This window comes from Stegostoma tigrinum, chromosome 4, assembly GCF_030684315.1.
Source record: "Stegostoma tigrinum isolate sSteTig4 chromosome 4, sSteTig4.hap1, whole genome shotgun sequence".
Taxonomy (NCBI): Eukaryota; Metazoa; Chordata; class Chondrichthyes; order Orectolobiformes; family Stegostomatidae; genus Stegostoma; species Stegostoma tigrinum.
The window spans coordinates 69,236,335-69,255,133 of NC_081357.1; positions in this window are offsets into that span (position 1 = coordinate 69,236,335).

Consider the following 18,799-nt stretch of genomic DNA (forward strand, 5'->3'; position numbering starts at 1 on the left):
TCTTCTACTCTGTCACCCATCTTTTCACAATATAATGCTTTTTATTTGTGTGATACTAGCTTTCACTTTTCTAGTTAGCCACAGATGGTGAGTCATTCCCATGGCTTTTTTCTTTCTGTTTGAAATGTATCTGTTCTGCACACTGTCCCTTAAAACATCTGCCATTGCAATTCTAATTTGTTAGTTCACTTTAGCTAGCTCTGCTTTCATGCCTTCATGATTGCCCTATTTCAGTTTAAAATATAAATCTTGAATCAACTCTTCTTTCCATCAAACTGAATAATAATTCAGTCATAGGATGATTGCTGCTACCTGGAGACATCTTTATTAATGAGGTCATTAATTGGTCCTATCTAGTGGCGCAACTGTAAGTCTAGGATAGTTTGCCCCCGGTCGTCTCCAGACGAACAGCCCTAATAAATTATCCTGTCAACATTCAGTGAACTCTTTATCTTGCTAGCTTGGCCCATTCAGCTTTTCCAGATGTTAAAGTGGACAGTTGAAGTAGACGTAGAGCGGCTGTTTCCCCTTGTATTAAGAACGGCACAGATGGTGGTGAAGTGGTGGAAGTCTCCTTTGAGGCTAAGAACTGGCATGGACTAGTTTGGAAAGACTGATAATCTGAACTTTTTACTTCTTCATTTATCTAACTTATTCCAATGACCTATAATGCTGGATTGTTTACCTCCTCACTTTTCTCATTATTTTGTTTCCTAAGAATCTTTGATCTTAAGTATCTCTACCTCAGTACCTTTGTGCCTAAGAAGGCTCTGTAATGTGGTGACTGTGAACCTTTCACTGTACTCGTTTGAGTACGTGTGACAATAAAGCTAACTCATTTTAACAGGTCTGATTTTTAGGATAAGGGATAGCAGATTTTAAACAAAGATAAAGAGGAATTACTTCTCTCAAAGGGTTGCAAATCAGTGAAATTCACTACCGCAGAGTGTGGTAGACACGGGGAAACTGAATAAATTTAAGGAGCAACGAGACAGATTTTTAATTTCTAATGGGTGAAAGGGTTTTGGGAACAGGAAAGAAAGTGGGGTTGAGGCCGAGATGAAATCAGCCATGATCATATTAATGGCAGAACAAGCTCGAGCCTGAATTGCCCATTCCAGCTTCTAGTTCTTATGTTCTCATGTTAAATATATATATTCTATACATGCCATGAGTACTGACATGCCTTTTTGACAACCTTCCACTATTTCTTCCTTTTATTCCATTCTGCAATGTTTTAGGGGTCTGTATATCACTCCTACAACTGACTTGCCTTTACATTTACTTATCTCATCCATTTCTACACCCTGGTTTCCTGAACTTTGGTCATTCTGTATTCCAGGACTAACTAACAGAGCCATTCCTTCACCGTTTTGTAGCTTTACGTCCTTCCTAAATAGCCTGTCCCTTTCAATATTCATGTCCAGTCTATGTCATTCTGCAGCCATCTGTTTAACTGAGATAACACGGTGTGAAGCTAAATGAACTCAGCAGGCCAAGCAGCATCAGAGGAGCAGGAAAGTTGATGTTTTGGGTCGAGACCCTTCTTCAGAAAAGAAGTTTGTATTAACTTTCAGATTTTAACTATCAGATTTTACTTATTTATTTCTATTTGCACTGCCAGGTCATTTGTTTTGTTTTGAACACACCATGCATTCAAATAGAGAATGTTTATTTTTGCTGTCTTATTATTTTTGTAACCTCTAGGCTTACCTGTTGACATACTATGCATTATATTTGCACTATTTATACCCTTCTATCATATAATTTCCCATTCCCTTGTTTGAAATATAAGATCCTGACAAATCTTAACAGGTTGGTTATATAAGAATGAAGAACTTGTGCCCACTGTTTAAAGATGAGGGGTTTAAAACAGAAATAAGGGATTTCTTTCTCCAAACAGTTGTGAATCTTTGCAGTTCTTTTCCTGAAGGGGTGGTGAAAAGCAGAATCCTTGAATATTTTGAAGGCAGAGGTGGTTAGAGTCTGCTGAGAGTTTCCAGCAATTTCTGACTTTTTTTTCACTCGAACACTGGTCCAGCATGGTTCAGCCAGAGACTGTCTCAGAGATAGAGGCCCCAATTTCCACAGTACTGGTGTTAATGCCTCACAAACCAGAACCCACTTCTACCCTACTACTCTGTATTTCTCCAATCAAATTTGCCCTTTACTGATTTGGACAAGACTTTGGTAATAATCCAGAAAGTAGTGCCTGTGCTTCCTCATTTGATGGCTAACATCTCATATTGCATGTGCAGAACCGCTTTCCTTGTCCTGCTTGTGTATTTGGCACCGACATGAACCACTGACAGTTACTCTCCTGTATAGCTATCCCAAACCCTTGTCACAGGGAGGCAACACAGCCTAACAAAAGCAAGGCAAAATGTTGCAAATGTTGGAAATTGAAAATTAGATTAGAAACTGCTGGAGAAACACCACAGGGTCTGGGAACATTTGTGGAGGCAGAAACAGAGATAATGTTTTGAGTCCAATATGACACTACTTCCTTTGATGGAAATGTTTACAGGATAACTTCTTAAAATTGCATATCAGACTCATTTATTGGATTTGAAACATCCATTCTGTACTTTTTTTTCTTCTGAGATGCTGCCAGACCTGTTGAATTTCTCCAGCAATTCCCGTTTTTATTTTGGGAAACACAATTCACTGGACACCTACACTTTTTTTTGCAGAGGATAGTGGCAATTTCTCACATTATATTGTTTCTATTATTGCTACATTCCTCTTTGCTCTTGAATGTATTCTGACCAACAGTGCAATATTCAGTTAACTCATGCCCCCCTCAGCTCTCAGTCTCATTGAAACCAGTTGGAAGAACTTAAAGCTTTTTGGACAAATGCAAAAATTGAGGCTCCTGCCCTCATATCTTAAGGGCCTTCTTAGCTGCCTCATTTGCTGTCACACCCTTGTTCTCCTGGCTGGTGTCCAAATTTTAAGATGCTGCACTAATGGGTGTAACCACCTCTTGGAATAAAATATACAAGTAACTGAATAACCTTCAGACGCTGCAAACACTTAACTGAAGACATGTTTAGACTGGATCAGGCATCTGGGTGTTCCCACATGCTGTTTCTGTGAGATATCTCCCATCCTGCCACCCTCAATGTGGTCAATTAACTATAATTTTACTTAGTTGCTTATTTTCCTTGTTATATAGTTTGTTAATCTTGCCACCAGTTCCTACATAATTTTGAACCTTAATTACAGAATAGACCCTAACCACTGTTCAGAGTTGTACTCAGTCATAGGACTTGACCAGTTCTGTCATTAGTGGTACATTTGACCCACTGGAATTCCCAACCCAGAATACACTCTCTGCCCTTTTCACTCTCTGTGTTTCTTTTAATTAGTTCTTAATTTAGAGTAGCACTGATTTATGAACTGAGAGAAGTAAACATGCGAGCAGTGCATAATAATCAGCAGGAGATTCCTTTGTCATTGTTTGACCTGATGCCACAAGACTGTGTCGGACTAGACTTACTCCTGCCTCTATACCACAGTGCCACTACCTCTGATGGGTCTGTCCTGCTAGTGGAAGGGGTTGGTAATGGTTCCTGGAACATAGTCTGGAAGGCATGATCCTGTGAATGTGATCATATTGACTCCCCTGTGAGACAGCTGTCCCAACTTTGACACAAATTCCCAGAAATTAATTCTGAAAAGTTTATAGGGTCCTCTGGGCTGGTACTGGGTGGTCCATCTGGTTTAATTGCTGTTTGACTTTATAACAAGTTAGTACAATTGAGTAGTTTGGCAGCCCCTTTCAGAGGGCAGACAGGAGTCAAACACATTGTTGTGTGTCTGGAGTCAGATCCAAATCAAACCAACAAAAAATGGCAGATGTTCTTCCTTGAAGGGTATCAGTGAATGGGATGAGATTTTACGACAATTAATGATAGTTTTAAGATCACCATTGCTGAGACTAAATTTTAATTTCAGATAACACTAGTAAATTGAATCAACTTTGATCTAATAAGCTCCTAAACTTTTAAATTTCAGAAAATGTAAATCTGTCAAGGTAATCTTTGTTAATTTAACATTTGGCGGCCAAGCCCAGTCTGGTAAGTCTATGTTACACTTTCTCCAAGGCCAACATATCATAGAAACAGAGAAAATACAAACAAGAACAGTCAATTTAGCCTTTCAAGCCTGCTTCAGCATTCAATATGATCATGGCTGGTCATCCCTCCTGCAAAAATTCCATCCCCTATTCCCAATTCCTCCGCCTCCGCCTCATCTGCTCCCACGATAAGACATTCCACTCCCGCACATCCCAGATGTCCAAGTTCTTTAAGGACCGCAACTTTCCCCCCACAGTGATCGAGAACGCCCTTGACCGCGTCTCCCGTATTTCCCGCAACACATCCCTCACACCCCGCCCCCGCCACAACCGCCCCAAGAGGATCCCCCTCGTTCTCACACACCACCCTACCAACCTCCGGATACAACGCATTATCCTCCGACACTTCCGCCATTCACAATCCGACCCCACCACCCAAGACATTTTTCCATCCCCTCCCCTGTCAGCTTTCCGGAGAGACCACTCTCTCCGTGACTCCCTTGTTCGCTCCACACTGCCCTCCAACCCCACCACACCCGGCACCTTCCCCTGCAACCGCAGGAAATGCTACACCTGTCCCCACACCTCCTCCCTCACCCCCATCCCAGGCCCCAAGATGACATTCCACATTAAGCAGAGGTTCACCTGCACATCAGCCAATGTGGTATACTGCATCCACTGTACCCGGTGCGGCTTCCTCTACATTGGGGAAACCAAGCGGAGGCTTGGGGACCGCTTTGCAGAACACCTCCGCTCAGTTCGCAACAAACAACTGCACCTCCCAGTCGCAAACCATTTCCACTCCCCCTCCCATTCTCTAGATGACATGTCCATCATGGGCCTCCTGCAGTGCCACAATGATGCCACCCGAAGGTTGCAGGAACAGCAACTCATATTCCGCCTGGGAACCCTGCAGCCATATGGTATCAATGTGGACTTCACCAGTTTCAAAATCTCCCCTTCCCCTACTGCATCCCTAAACCAGCCCAGTTCGTCCCCTCCCCCCACTGCACCACACAACCAGCCCAGCTCTTCCCCCCCACCCACTGCATCCCAAAACCAGTCCAACCTGTCTCATCCTCCCTAACCGGTTCTTCCTCCCACCCATCCCTTCCTCCCACCCCAAGCCGCACCCCCAGCCACCTACTAACCTCATCCCACCTCCTTGACCTGTCCGTCTTCCCTGGACCGACCTATCCCCTCCCTACCTCCCCACCTACACTCTCTCCACCTATCTTCTTTACTCTCCATCTTCGGTCCGCCTCCCCCTCTCTCCCTATTTATTCCAGTTCCCTCTCCCCATCCCCCTCTCTGATGAAGCGTCTAGGCCCGAAACGTCAGCTTTTGTGCTCCTGAGATGCTGCTTGGCCTGCTGTGTTCATCCAGCCTCACATTTTATTATCTTGGAATTCTCCAGCATCTGCAGTTCCCATTATCTCTCATCCAAATGAATATTCTGTTCTGGCTTTCACCCCCTTCTTGAAAACATTCAATGCTTTGGTTACATTGGTTTGTGTAGCAGAGAATTCTATAGGCTCACCACTGTCTGGGTGAAGACATTTCTCTGCATCTCAGTCCTAAATGTTCTATTCTGTACCTTTAGGGTATGATTGTGTGGATTTCAACTCCATGGCCATTGGGGATATCCTTCCTACATTTACTCTGTAGTATTCTGTTAGAATTTTAAATGATTCTGAGATTCCCCCCACAATTTTCTGAACTCCAATGAATATAGTCCTATGCGATCCATACGTCAGTCCTGCCATACCAGTAATCAGTCTGGTAAACGTTCACTGCACTCCCCCCCTACCCTATGAACATTACTCCTCATGTAAGGAGACCAAAACTGCATACAATATTCTAGGCGTGGTCTCACCAAGGCCCTATACAATTGCAGTGAGACATCCCTACTCCTGTACTCAAATCCTCTCGCTGTGAAAGGCAGCATACGAGTTGCCTTCTTGACTGCCTACTGCACCTGTATACTTGCTTTCAGTGATTGGTGTACAAGGATATCCAGGTTCTGTTGCACCTCCCTCTTTCCCAAACTACATTCATTCAGATAATAATCTGCTTCCCTGATTTTGCTACCAAAGTGGATGACCTCACATTTATCTACAATGTATTTCATCTGCCATGCATTTGCACAAAAACTTGATTTGTCCAAATTACACTGAAGCATCTCTGCATCCTCCTTACAGCTCATTCTCCCACCTCACTTTGTGTCATCTGCAAACTTGGAACTATTTCATTTAATTCTCTCATCTAAATATTTAATATAAATTGTGAATCATTGTGAACCAAATACTGATCCCTGAGGTACCCCACTGATCTCTGGTTGCCACTCAGAAAATGACTGCCTTATCCCTACTTTTTGTTTCCTGACTGCTAGCCAGTTCTTTGCCTATGTCAATACACCAGCCTGATCCCGGGTACTTTAATTTTACGTGTCAATCTCTTATGTGGACCTTATTGAGAGCCTTCTGCAAATCCAAGTAAACTACATCTACTGGTTCCACTTTGTCAACCCCATTAGCTACATCCGTGAATGACTCCAATAAATTTGTTGAGCAAGACTTTTCTTTTGTAAATCCATGCTGACTCATAGATTCCATTCAGTGGGGAAGGAGGCCATTCAGCCTGTTGTATCTGCACTGATCCTCTGAAGAGCATCCCACCCAGACCCAGCCTCTTATCCTATCCCCATAACCCTGCATTTAGCATGGCCAATCCACCTGACCTGCATATTTTTGGACTGTAGCAGGCAACTGGAGCACCCAGAGAAACCGACACAGACACGAGGAGAATGTACAAACTCCTGATATACAGACACCTGAAGATAGAATCAAATCCAGGTCCTTGGTGTCGTGAGGCAGCAAGGCTAACCACTGAGTCCCATGCCACCTTTAACTCGTTAACACCTTTAACGACATGACCCACTATCACTAGTATCCTTACATACAGATGAGAAAGGACACCACTTTGATTGGGACAACACATCCGTCCTAGGACAAGCCAAACAGAGACGCGCACGAGAATTCCTAGAAGCATGGCATTCCAACCGGAACTCCATCAACAAACACATTGATTTGGAGCCAATCTACCATCCTCTGAGAAAAAGAACAGGAAATGACATCACCAATGCAGGAAATGACATCACCAACCCAAGGAACCCCGAACAGATAAATAGAAAGCGGGACATAACACCAGCGCTTCATCGGAGGCTCACTGATGATGCTACCTTTAACTCAGTCTTAACTCTATCCAATACTGTCACTATTTTCCAATTACTGTGCTATTAAAGTTTTCATAATACACACTAGCTTTGTCACTACTTCTGGTGATTGGCTTGCCTGCCTATAATTCCACTTCCTTTCTACCTCCTTTTTTAAATACTATGATTATATTCAGTACCCTCTAACCCATATAAACTGTCCAGAGCATATAGAATCTTGAAAGAGTGATTGATCACAGGGTCATAGAAGTCTTGTGACTCTGAAAGAGGCCCTTCCACCCACCATGTCCGTTCTGGTCATCAGCCATCTATTTATTTTAATCCTATTTTCCAGCACTTAGCATGCAGCTTTGTATGCTATGACATTTCCAGTGCCCATCCAGATAGTTTTTAAATCTCTTGAGGGTTTTGGTTTCTACCACCCCTCCGGCAAAGAGTTCTGGATACCCATAACCCTTTAGTGAAAGAATTTCCTCAAATCTCCTCTAAAGATCCTACTCCTAATATTTTTTAAAGTGTGCTGCTGAACCACTCAAAGCCTCAAGTTGTGGCCAATTTTGTGCTTTGTGTATCTGCAGCAGGAGTTCTGTTAAAAATTGGGAACATATACAGAACCATAGATGATATTGAGCTCAAAAGGGATGTTTGAGGAATAAATTGCTGCTGTGGGTTTTATTTCACTAGAAACAAGTGGAGTGAGATTTTGGATTTTGACAGTTGCCTCAGGCACAAGGAAACTAATAACTGAGGAGCTAAGGCTTGGTCGTCCGATGCCTCGAGTCGTTGAGATATACAGCATGTAAACAAATTTTTGGTCCAACTCATCCATGCTGATCAATTATCCCACATTAGTTTAGTCCCATTTTTCAGCATTTGGCCCATATCCCTGTAAGCTCATCCTATTCATATACCCATCCAGATGCCTTTTATAAGTTGTAATTGTACCAGCTTCCACCACTTCTTCTGGCAGCTCATTCCATACACACCACCATTTGCCTGAAAAAGTTGCCTCTGAGGTCCCTTTTAATCTTTCCCCTCTCATCTTTAACCTCAGTCCTCTAGTTTTGAACCCCCTTACCTTGGAGAAAAGACCTTGACTATTCACCCTATCCATGCCTCTAGTGATTTTATAAACCTCTACAAGGTCACACCTCAGCCTCCAATGCTCCGGGGAAAATAACCTCTCCCTATAACTCAAACCTTCCAACCCTGCCAATATCCTCATTAGTCTTTTCTGAATCCTTTCAAGTTTCCCACATCTTTCCTATAGCTGGACAACCAGAATTGAATGCAGTACTCCAAAAGTGGCCTAGCCAATGTCCTGTACTGGTGCAACTCCCAACTCCTATATTCAACTCACTGACCAATAAAGGCAAGGGTACCAACTGCCTCCTTCACTATCCTATCTACCTGTGTCTCAACATTCAGGGAGCTATGAACATGCATTCCAAGGTCTTTTTGTTTGACAACACTCCACAGAGTCTTACCATTAAATGTATAAATTCTTCCCTGGTATGCCTTTCCAAAATGCAGCACCTTGCATTTATCTAAATTAAACTCCATCTGCCACTCCTTGGTCCATCAGCCCATCTAATCAAGGTCTCATTGAACTCCGAGATAACCTTGTTGGCTGTCCACAACCCTCCAATTTTGATGCCATCTGCATATTTACTTCTTGTAAGCATAACATGGAGACCCTAAAGATTATCAGGAAGACATGAGTTGGCAACAGAGTGAAATGGTGAGGTCACCTGTGTACCAGTGTGGACCACATGGATAATCAGTGGCTACGGTGTTTCATTGCAACATTGCACAACATCAACTCAATTCCTCCTGCCCTCTGCTGCACCTTTGCAGAATCTGCCTTTCAGGAGTATCAGCCTTCACTAATTGATATGAAGCTACCCCATTCCTGACAGATTTGATTAGCTATATGTCCACAATATTGACAATGACACTTTCATAGCATTACTGGATTAGTAATCCACAGGACTAGGCTATTGGTCAGGGGCATGCATTCACCTCCCATATAGGCAGCTGGTAACACTGAAAATTAATCCATAAAACCCGGAGTTGAAAGCTGAGTAATGGTGATAATGAAACTCCCATCATAAAAAAAAACATCCGTACACTGCTGCCCTTTCGAGAAGGAAACGTTATCAAGGGGCCAGTGTTGCAGGAGACAGGCTCGGTAACTTAACTGTTTGGCTTGGGGTCAGAATACTGGGATGCAGAGAGGATGAAGGCATTCATGGGAAGCAGTCAGTAGGCATGGTACATGGAGATGATAGAGTATGGGAGGAAAACCAGTCAGGCAAGAGGCAGGGTTATTGATATGAACTGGCATTCTGGTTTTCTGGGAGGGACATGTACTATCACATCCAGCTTGTCTATTTCACTTTGGGGTTGGGATAGGGGGAGATAGACTTGTAGAGTGGACAGATGGAGACTTGGATAGAGGGGCTGGGTGTTGAGTTGGAAAGGTGCAAAGCTTATGGGGTTAATAGGGAGAGCTACCAGAAGAGGCAATCTTTATGTTTTGTCTATTTATGTTCACTGTCAAAGAGAAGCAAAACCTGGAAATCACAGGACAAGGAGTTACCACTGTTGCTTTTTATTGTCCTGTAAATCATAAGTCCATAATCAAAAAGAAAATGGCAGTATTCCCACCCAAAAATGGGCACGGTAATTTCAAGCAATGTGAGGCACTTCACAAGGCAACACCAGTAGACTGACCCCCGTACAGCGAAGGTGAAACATACCTGCGAGCTTAGCATTCCTTGTGCCCCTAGGACGCTAGCTGACTGTGTGCAGTCCAGTTCCTTTCTCCAGGCACCCCCTGATCATTGTACACAGGTTTACAACCGAACTCCACAGACCTCTACGATGCAATTACAACGTTTAGGCACCTAGGAAGATGAAGCATTGCTGCTAAAATTACATTCACCTGCAATCATTAATTGTCACCTATGTCATCAATGTGCCCTCAGAATATCTTCTTCTTCTCCTTTTCCCCACCATTCTGTCTTAGTGCATGCCCACATCCCACAGTTGGGGTTGAGGGACCTTGCCCTACAATAGTGTCCACTGGCCTTGCTGGTCTGGTCAGGAGTATTTCTGCTTAGATGGCCTAGACATGCTGAATGTGTCCTTTCCTGAGGCAAGTGCAATTTCTTTGGCTTGGACTCCAGAGACTGGTAGGCCAGTCTTGGAAGACCTGACCATCACTGGAGTCTCCTGTGAGAAATCATCTGTGTATGGTTCCTGTTGGCACCACCCTACCTCCTAGTCAGGAAGGTATACTGGCAATGGCGTAAAGATCCTTCATTCCATTGTTGTCCTGCTGTTGATGCTAAATCCGAGTGACGAGGATCATGGAATGCAAGTTGATTTACATATCCAGCAGATTCTGAGACTGCAAGACTGACTGTTACCAAACTGTACATGGAGGCAGCCAGACAATCTTGTTCCTGAGGCAGCAAAGTTCCAAGGGTTGCTACAGTCCTGCAGCCTTTGCATCAGTTTTTTTGCAGTTCTGAAGAACAGCCATATTGGACTTTGAACATTAACTCTATTTTTCCTTTCACAGATGCTGCTGGACTTGTTGAATCTTCCCAGCACATTCTGTTTATATTTCAGATTTCCAGCATCAGCAATATTTTGCTTTTATTTGGCAGTTTGCCTCTGATTGGCCTCAATAATTTATAATTAGTTGCAGTCTTACAATCACAGTTTGTAGCTAAACGATGTTTCAGACCGAGATATGATGACTGATATGATCATTGCTGATGGATGAAATGGGTAAGTCAGATTTCAGAGTGAGACATCACTTTGATAGATCATAAATTTTATTTTTGCAGTTTGCTTGCTGTGGCAATCAATCACTTCACATATTCACACAAGGCTGTCAATAAAAGTACACAGGCATATTGCATAAAAGCAAATAAAAAGCCTATGCCATTCATATGACAATTTAGAAAGATCTTAATAGAAACAGCAAAAATAAAGATTCCAAGATAACAAAGTGTGAAGCTGGATGAACACAGCAGGCCAAGCAGCATCTCAGGAGCACAAAAGCTGATGTTTCAGGCCTAGACCCTTTATCAGATCACATCTCTGATCACAAAAATAAAGATTCACCCTCTTTCCCAGCAATATCCTTTATAGTCACTCAGTCCCAGTGAATCACTCTTATTTTAACTTCAAGATTTCATATTCAACCAATTCCTTCCAACTCTTCTGCTTGGATTGCGAAACAGCATTGAGACCTCTTTCTGGTTCTAATTCCTGAAACCTCTTTTTATTGTTAGGGGCCTGGATTCATTTTGAGCTCTGACAGCCAGAAACCTTCTACATACTGTCATAACCTAGAGATTCTACAAGCTAATAAACTGTCATTCTGCTCAGATGCTATTGTACTTTGGACTTGACACTTGATACCTATGATCTAGTGGGCTTCCTGGACCATGTGCTTTTTTTCCTGTGTCATAAGGCCAAAAATTGTAAACACTTTATCAATTAATCCTAAGGGTATCTTGCTAAGTAGTGAACTTAAGTTAGCCACTTTCTTGGAAATGTGTATTTAGTTTACTGTTTCAAATTATTTGTTGAACTTTACTTGAAGTCACGTTACCTGATGAAGGAGCAGTGCTGCAAAAGTTTGGGATTTCAAATAAACCTGTTGGACTATAACCTGGTGTCATGTGACTTCTGCTTCAGTTTAAGATGGTTTTGTACTTGACTGACTCATTGAGTAAAACAATTGATACTAGCCGAGCAACCCTCTTTTGGAATTGAATGTTGTTATGAAAGATGAAGAGACCTGCTCTAAATTCAAGAATATATTTGCTGTTGCAAAATGCAAACTTAATGGAAATTTTCCAAGTTGCTACAGTCTTTATCTAGTGCTCTGGATCACCTGGAATACAAGTGGGATGTATCAGACTATGTGCTCATAGAAGCTTATCAAAGTATCCTCCAATAATATAAATGTGTACTGACCTCCGACATTTTAGAATATTCGCAATTCCCAAGTGATCCAGTGTGCAAAGCCAAGAAATTTCACCTCAGATTTTTTCCTGTGTTTAATTTATTATTTTAGTCATTGTTTCATTTATAATTTAAAATGATATAACCATTCTTTATTAATTGCAGGATATATGCATACAAATGATGTTACAGGATATTATGTGTTAACAGTCATTAAATCAGGATGAAGCTTGTTGCTTTATTCAGAGTCAAATTTGCATAATTGTCATTTATTGCTCCACATTATGTATATTAATACTTATGAGGGGAATGTTGGTGGTTAGCTTAGTTGGTCGGACAGCTGGTTTGCAATGCAGAATGAGACCAGTAATGAGTTCAAGTCCTACACCAGCTGAGTTTACTGTGAAAGGCTCTCCTTCTCAACCTCTCCCCTCACCTGAGGTGAGGTGGCTGTCAGGTTAAACCAACACCAGTTTTCTCTCTCTAACAAGAGAGCAGTTGTATGGTCTAGTAGGACTATGGTGACTTTACCTTTTACTTCTTTGAATACTTTGAAGAAGGTTGCAGCATTTCAGTACCTAGAAAAAAGCTTGCAACAAAGCACTTCATTTGGCTTATGCCAACTAACACTGTTAGGTATTTAAAATACGTTTTCATGTCATTGCTCCTTCATTCATTCAATTTCACATTTCAAATTTGCAGAAAATTGCTTTGAGTCATCCAAAAACAGACCATACTTAGTTTTTAATCTTTGATGTTGTTAGATGTCAATAATTCACATGAGTTTTTCTTTGCTATTTCACACTGACGCAAAGCGTCAGCATGATTCAGAATCTTTTATGGTGTATTGTTTGAACAGCAGATCTCTCCTGCTATTACTAGTGGTGAGTCAGAGGTTTTGGAAAAGCAGGTATGTTATGAAGCAATACTGTTAGCAGTACAGATTTATTGAAAGTGAGACTGGTTCATAGAGCTGGGTGGAATTTGAAATGGGCCCTCAATCTACACAGGACATAAAAGAGGATCAATTGAGCAGTTGTATTTTGCAGTGAAGCCTGCATTCAGAAAGTATGGAAAACACTGGAGAGGAAGTTTCTAGGAGTACTAATTCATGACAAAATTTCAAAAATTACTTCAAAAAACAAACTAAGGTATCTCCTAATTGATAGCTCTGTTTACACTCTGATTAGTCCTCTGAAGGATCAAAACCCATTCCTTCCATAATGCCAGCATTCTCCTCCAGGCACTTGTGGCATCCTTCACTTTTCCTCTGTTCTTATTGCAGTGCACTATTCCTTTCACTGTTCTCATTATTACCTTTATCACTACATCCTCAAACCATTGTACATCTTTTATACCCACATACTTCCTCGTTTCTTGTAGAGCATGTAACAACAGGGAGTGGCCACCACAGTAATCGAGTTCTTAGAACATAAATAAAAATGCTTTATCTGAGTCCTGCTGGTGGCATTCATAACCCAAGGGACATTGTGACATTGTGACATTGTGTTCTCTGTGAATGCTAACATTGTGAGTGTTTATTATTGGCCAAGTTTGCTGCCCTGGGTAATAAAGTGGTGGCTGCATTCTACTTTTCCCTTGCATTCTCTGGTTTCTTGTTCCCTTCTTCATTTCCTTTTTAAGAAGATGCAAAACAACCCCGTTATGAATTGCAAGATCATCCAATATGCAGCATGCTGTTATGAATCTCAGCACTCATTCTGTGTCGAACTGAAAGAGTCTTTCAGTCATCCAAATGGCAGAACCATTCTTTCTCAGGATATTATTAGTTTGTTAAATCAGTATGACTCCACAGATTTTGAAGCAGTCCATGTCCAAATGAGGTTAAACTTGAACAATATGCATGTTTGGTCTGCAATGTGGACATTCACACCACAAGAATGCCATACAATGACCATCTTCAACAAGAAAGATTCTAACCATCGTCACTAGACACTCATCATCGCCATCCTGGAGGTTACTGTTGACTAGAAACTTAGCTGGACTAGCCAAATAATTAAGAACAGGCTACAAGAACAAGTTCCCGCCAAGCCACTCAAAGTTCTGGAATTCTCTCGCTAACAACATTATGGATTTACCTGCAGCAAATGGACTGTCAACAGTTCATGAAGGCCACTCACTGCCACCTTCTCAAGGGCAACAATAAATCCTAACCCAGCCAGTGACACCCATGTCCCATGATGAATTTCAAAGAAAACAATAGTTGTTGCACAGCCCTGTTTATAATTCAGCTCCATATGTGTGGCCAGGTTCCTCTTGGGAATCCTGAGCCTGTTGTGAGGGAATTTTTTTAAAAATCCATTCCCGGGATGAGGGCATTGCTGGCTAGGTGGTGTTTATTGCCCATCCCCAATTGCCCTGAGGGTAGTTCAGAATTAACCATATTGCTGTGAATCTGGAGTCACATGTAGGCCAGACTAGGTAAGGACAGCAGTTTCCCTCCCTAAAAGACAGTAGCGAACCACATGGGTTTTTCTAACATTCAACAATGGATTCATGATCATCTTTAGATTCTTAATTCCAGATATTTTAGTGAGGTCAAGTTCTTCCATCTGCCATGGTGGGATTCAAGCATGGGTTTCCAGAATTAAAAATATCTGGGTCTCTGAATTAAAAGTCCAGTGGTAATACCACTCGGCCATCGCTTCCCCCTTGTTTTCTGCTGAGCTGGCTAAAATCATTGACAAACTATTCAAATGAATTAGCTTAATAAGTATCTTCAAATTTAGAGGGGTTTACAAGCATTTAATAATCTGATAAATCCAAAGATGCACAGGTTGGGTGGACTGGCCATGCTAAATTACCCATGGTGTCCAAGGATGTGCAGGCTAGGTGGATTAACCATCGGAAATACAGGGTAACAAGGATAGGGTAGGAGGGTTGGGTCTAGATATGGGTGGGATGCTCTTTGGGTGGTCAGTGTGGACTCAGTGGGCCAAATGACCTACCTCCACACTGTAGGGATTCTATGATAATCTGTCAATCAAATAATCTTAAAATAACAACACAGTTTACACATTTTCACCCCAGGGGCGTTTGGGCTGCTACCTGGGAATTTGGGTGCAACAGAGTGGATATTAAATACTGCCAGAAAATCAAGTATGTCCCTCTGTGACCTACCTCCAACATCACAAATAAACTAAATGTTGGATGAATGGAAACTGATTTCATTTTCTTTCAAAACTTTTGTTAGTTATAAAATGATTAGATAAAGCTTACTTGCCTGGGAGCAACAGTTAGAAGAAGGAGATCATGTCCAAGTTGACAACCATAGGATAAATATTGGTTACAGTAACCAGAAGTCTGACCCAAAAGTATTCAAGAAATGTCTGTGACAATGCAGATAGTTAACTTAATAAATGTGAATCCCTTTAAATTTTGCTTGTGAAGACTGATTGTCAACTATTCCCACCATGATCTGCTCAGTGAGTTTAGGAGGTAACCTTTTAGGAGCATAGCAACAGCAACTTCAGAAAAAAGATCTGATTCAAGCAATATTTTAATGATACCTACATTTAGCACCTATTTGGTCTCTCTCCCAGTGTAGCTCCAGTGCCATTCTTGCAAATTTACCTTTTGTCGAGTCTTGCAAAATAAACAAACAATTTTACTTTCTTTTCTATTTGCTAGCCACTTTAATTAACAATATGTATTTTCCTTATACAGAAGACTTCAATGAGACAAAACTAAAAATGTGATTTTTTCTTACAAAATAAGACATTCAATTATTAAAACGTAAACATAGTTTAAGGTTGTAAGCTTAGTGTCTATGCATTTCTCATGTTTACGCTTTCCAAGTACACAATGCCGATGACATATCTGGAAAAATCAGAGGTAATGTTGATGCGCAATGGAATTTAACAATTACTCCCAGGACACAGATCAATGGCCCTGATGCATGGGCCTCAACCTTCAAAAAAGTAGTCACACCTGTGATTATAGGTGTCCTTTGATGCGGGTTCTGAGTAGTACTACTTGATCGAACCACAACTTCCATTGTTACTGTCAAATGAAGTCAAAGTGATGACAGCATTGAAATGTTATGTGGCTAATTTCACATGGATGAATCACCATGCAGTGCTGCATTCAGGAAGCTCTTGTTGCCTTTACAGAAATGTTCATTACATTTAGCAGGGAGCAATAACAGAAACAACTGCAGCTTGTAGGGTTGCCACGTTCCCAATACGCTGAAGGTGATTGATTGTACACACATTGTAATTCATATTTTCAGTTCACAATCATGATGTGTTTGTGCATCGCAAAGGATTTCATTTCATCACTTGCAAATTGTGTGTGATAGCTGTTGCAACTTTCTACATGTTAATGAAAGTTTCCAATGAAATACAGATGATTCTTTATTTGTGAGGAAGTTAAACATGAATGGTATTTTTTCAGGGGAAATAAATGCTAAAAAATAGCTCCTGGGATATATGGGCTATTAGTTCCGACTTCACTTATGACTGATTTGCATAATTTCTGTATTGAGCCAGGACAAAGACAAAAACACACCTTTGGGAGAACCAGACTAATCCCAGAGCAAATTGGGGGATTTTAAAGAAATGGTCTAGACATAAGGATCAAGAATGGAGGGAGAAGAGAGAGATTCTCATTATAATTGCCTGTTAATGTTGGAAAAATTATACTTGTGTGCTTCATTTTGTCCAACATCTTCCAAGAAATGTGTTGGAACAGCTTTTGGAAGACACAAGGACAAAAAGGATGGCAATAAGCAAAACTACTACTATCGGCCTCGAAAAGCCACCAAGGAAATAAGTTCATATTATTCCAATTGTGCAGTGCCTTTAATGAGGTCCATTAAATGCTACAGCGGTTGTATTTATCCAGTTTTTGGATGTTCGCCAATTTATATTTTATATTTATACTTACATATTATTGTTGAATATGTTCTGGAAAGTAGTAAAATTATGTATTCAGAAAAAAAATGTTTTGCACAATGCCTGTGCTGAGGAAACATTTATATTGTTGTTTATTAGGTGTGCAATGCTCCCTTAAGTACATGTGGTGACTTCTGGCACATGGATAACTTATTTAAGATGTTTTATGATTGTCTTACTCCATAAGCTTCTAAACTATGAATATGAAATGTGAAATGATGGTACGTGCTAACTACCTGCACATTTTCACTGTCTGCTTCACACATTGGACTGTTATTCAATTGTGTTTAAACTCTTAAGTGTCCAATGTTAATCTGTACACATTTGTTGCAGATGACTAACCGTAACATTTCCTCATCAGTGAGCCAATGCATTGTTTCCTCGTATCTCACTTAAATTCACTTGTGTAAGTCATTATATCGGCACAGAACTGGCTCTGTTTGCTCTTTTGCTTAGATCTCCTTGCCTTTTGTATCATGAAGGCTTTTCGACCTGTCAGCTAGAGTTCTATATGACTGCAGGACAGCAGGGGTAGTCTTGTAACTTATTTTATTTCAATCTCAAACCAATTAGTGAAGTATGAAGCAGGTAAATTTCTTGATAATGGGATTATTCATAGAGGGCAGCATTACGCATGTTCTTTTGAGCAAACCATAATCAAATTAACACATTAGCAAGTTGGTAGCCCTTTTAGGGAGCATTCAAGCCTTTTTAAACATTTTTGAGCAGTGCAAAATTAATTACCAGCCTAGTTAATGAATTGATGGTATCTTAAAGGGGCACTGTAACTAAAGCAAAAACTTCAATAGAAACTTTTCAGTTTAACACAGCATTACTGGGCCTCACCATGCACTCCAGCTCCTGCAGTGTCCATTGGTAGCTAAAGGCCTCAAGCATATTGGTAGACACTATGTACCCCTCTTCAGCGACAGCTAGACATGAACGTGACGACAGAAGAGAGCCACATAGGTGAATCTCACATCCCACTCCAAAGCCACCTTAGCTGGACCCCTGTCCAATCTATACTCCTTTTGAATTCAGTGCCTAAAGTTAGGAGTGTAAGACTGAAGTGCAGACTTAACTAAAGAAGCAGCCCCTTCACAAAGCTAAGTAGAGGGCTGCAAACTCCACAATGTGTAAAAATATAGAATACAGACTCCTCAAGGCCACAGAAATTACAAGAGGCCTGGGAATCCATGAGCTTGTTCAGAGTACAGTTGGCCAGGGTCATTTGCATGCAACACTCTCTATGTCAGATCACTGATGTTAAACGGGAGGACTCCCACATTGATAAACTTCCCCAGAGGGGAGCTTGCTACCACTAAGTGGCAGTCCAGGCTGCCATCACATGTCTGGACATTTGCCCAGGGCAAGAACGTGGAGACTTTGCAGCATAACTCCATACACAGAACGCGGTCTTTGCAGAACTGATTGGCACGGAGGGATTTTCTCTGAGATGGCTCAAACTATGGGCTGGGGTTGGTAACAAAGAATGGGGAGCCGGGTCCAGTATGAAATATCATCTGAATGCAGGTCAGAATGCATGGGTATGGGTATCCTCCACATGACTGAGCCACC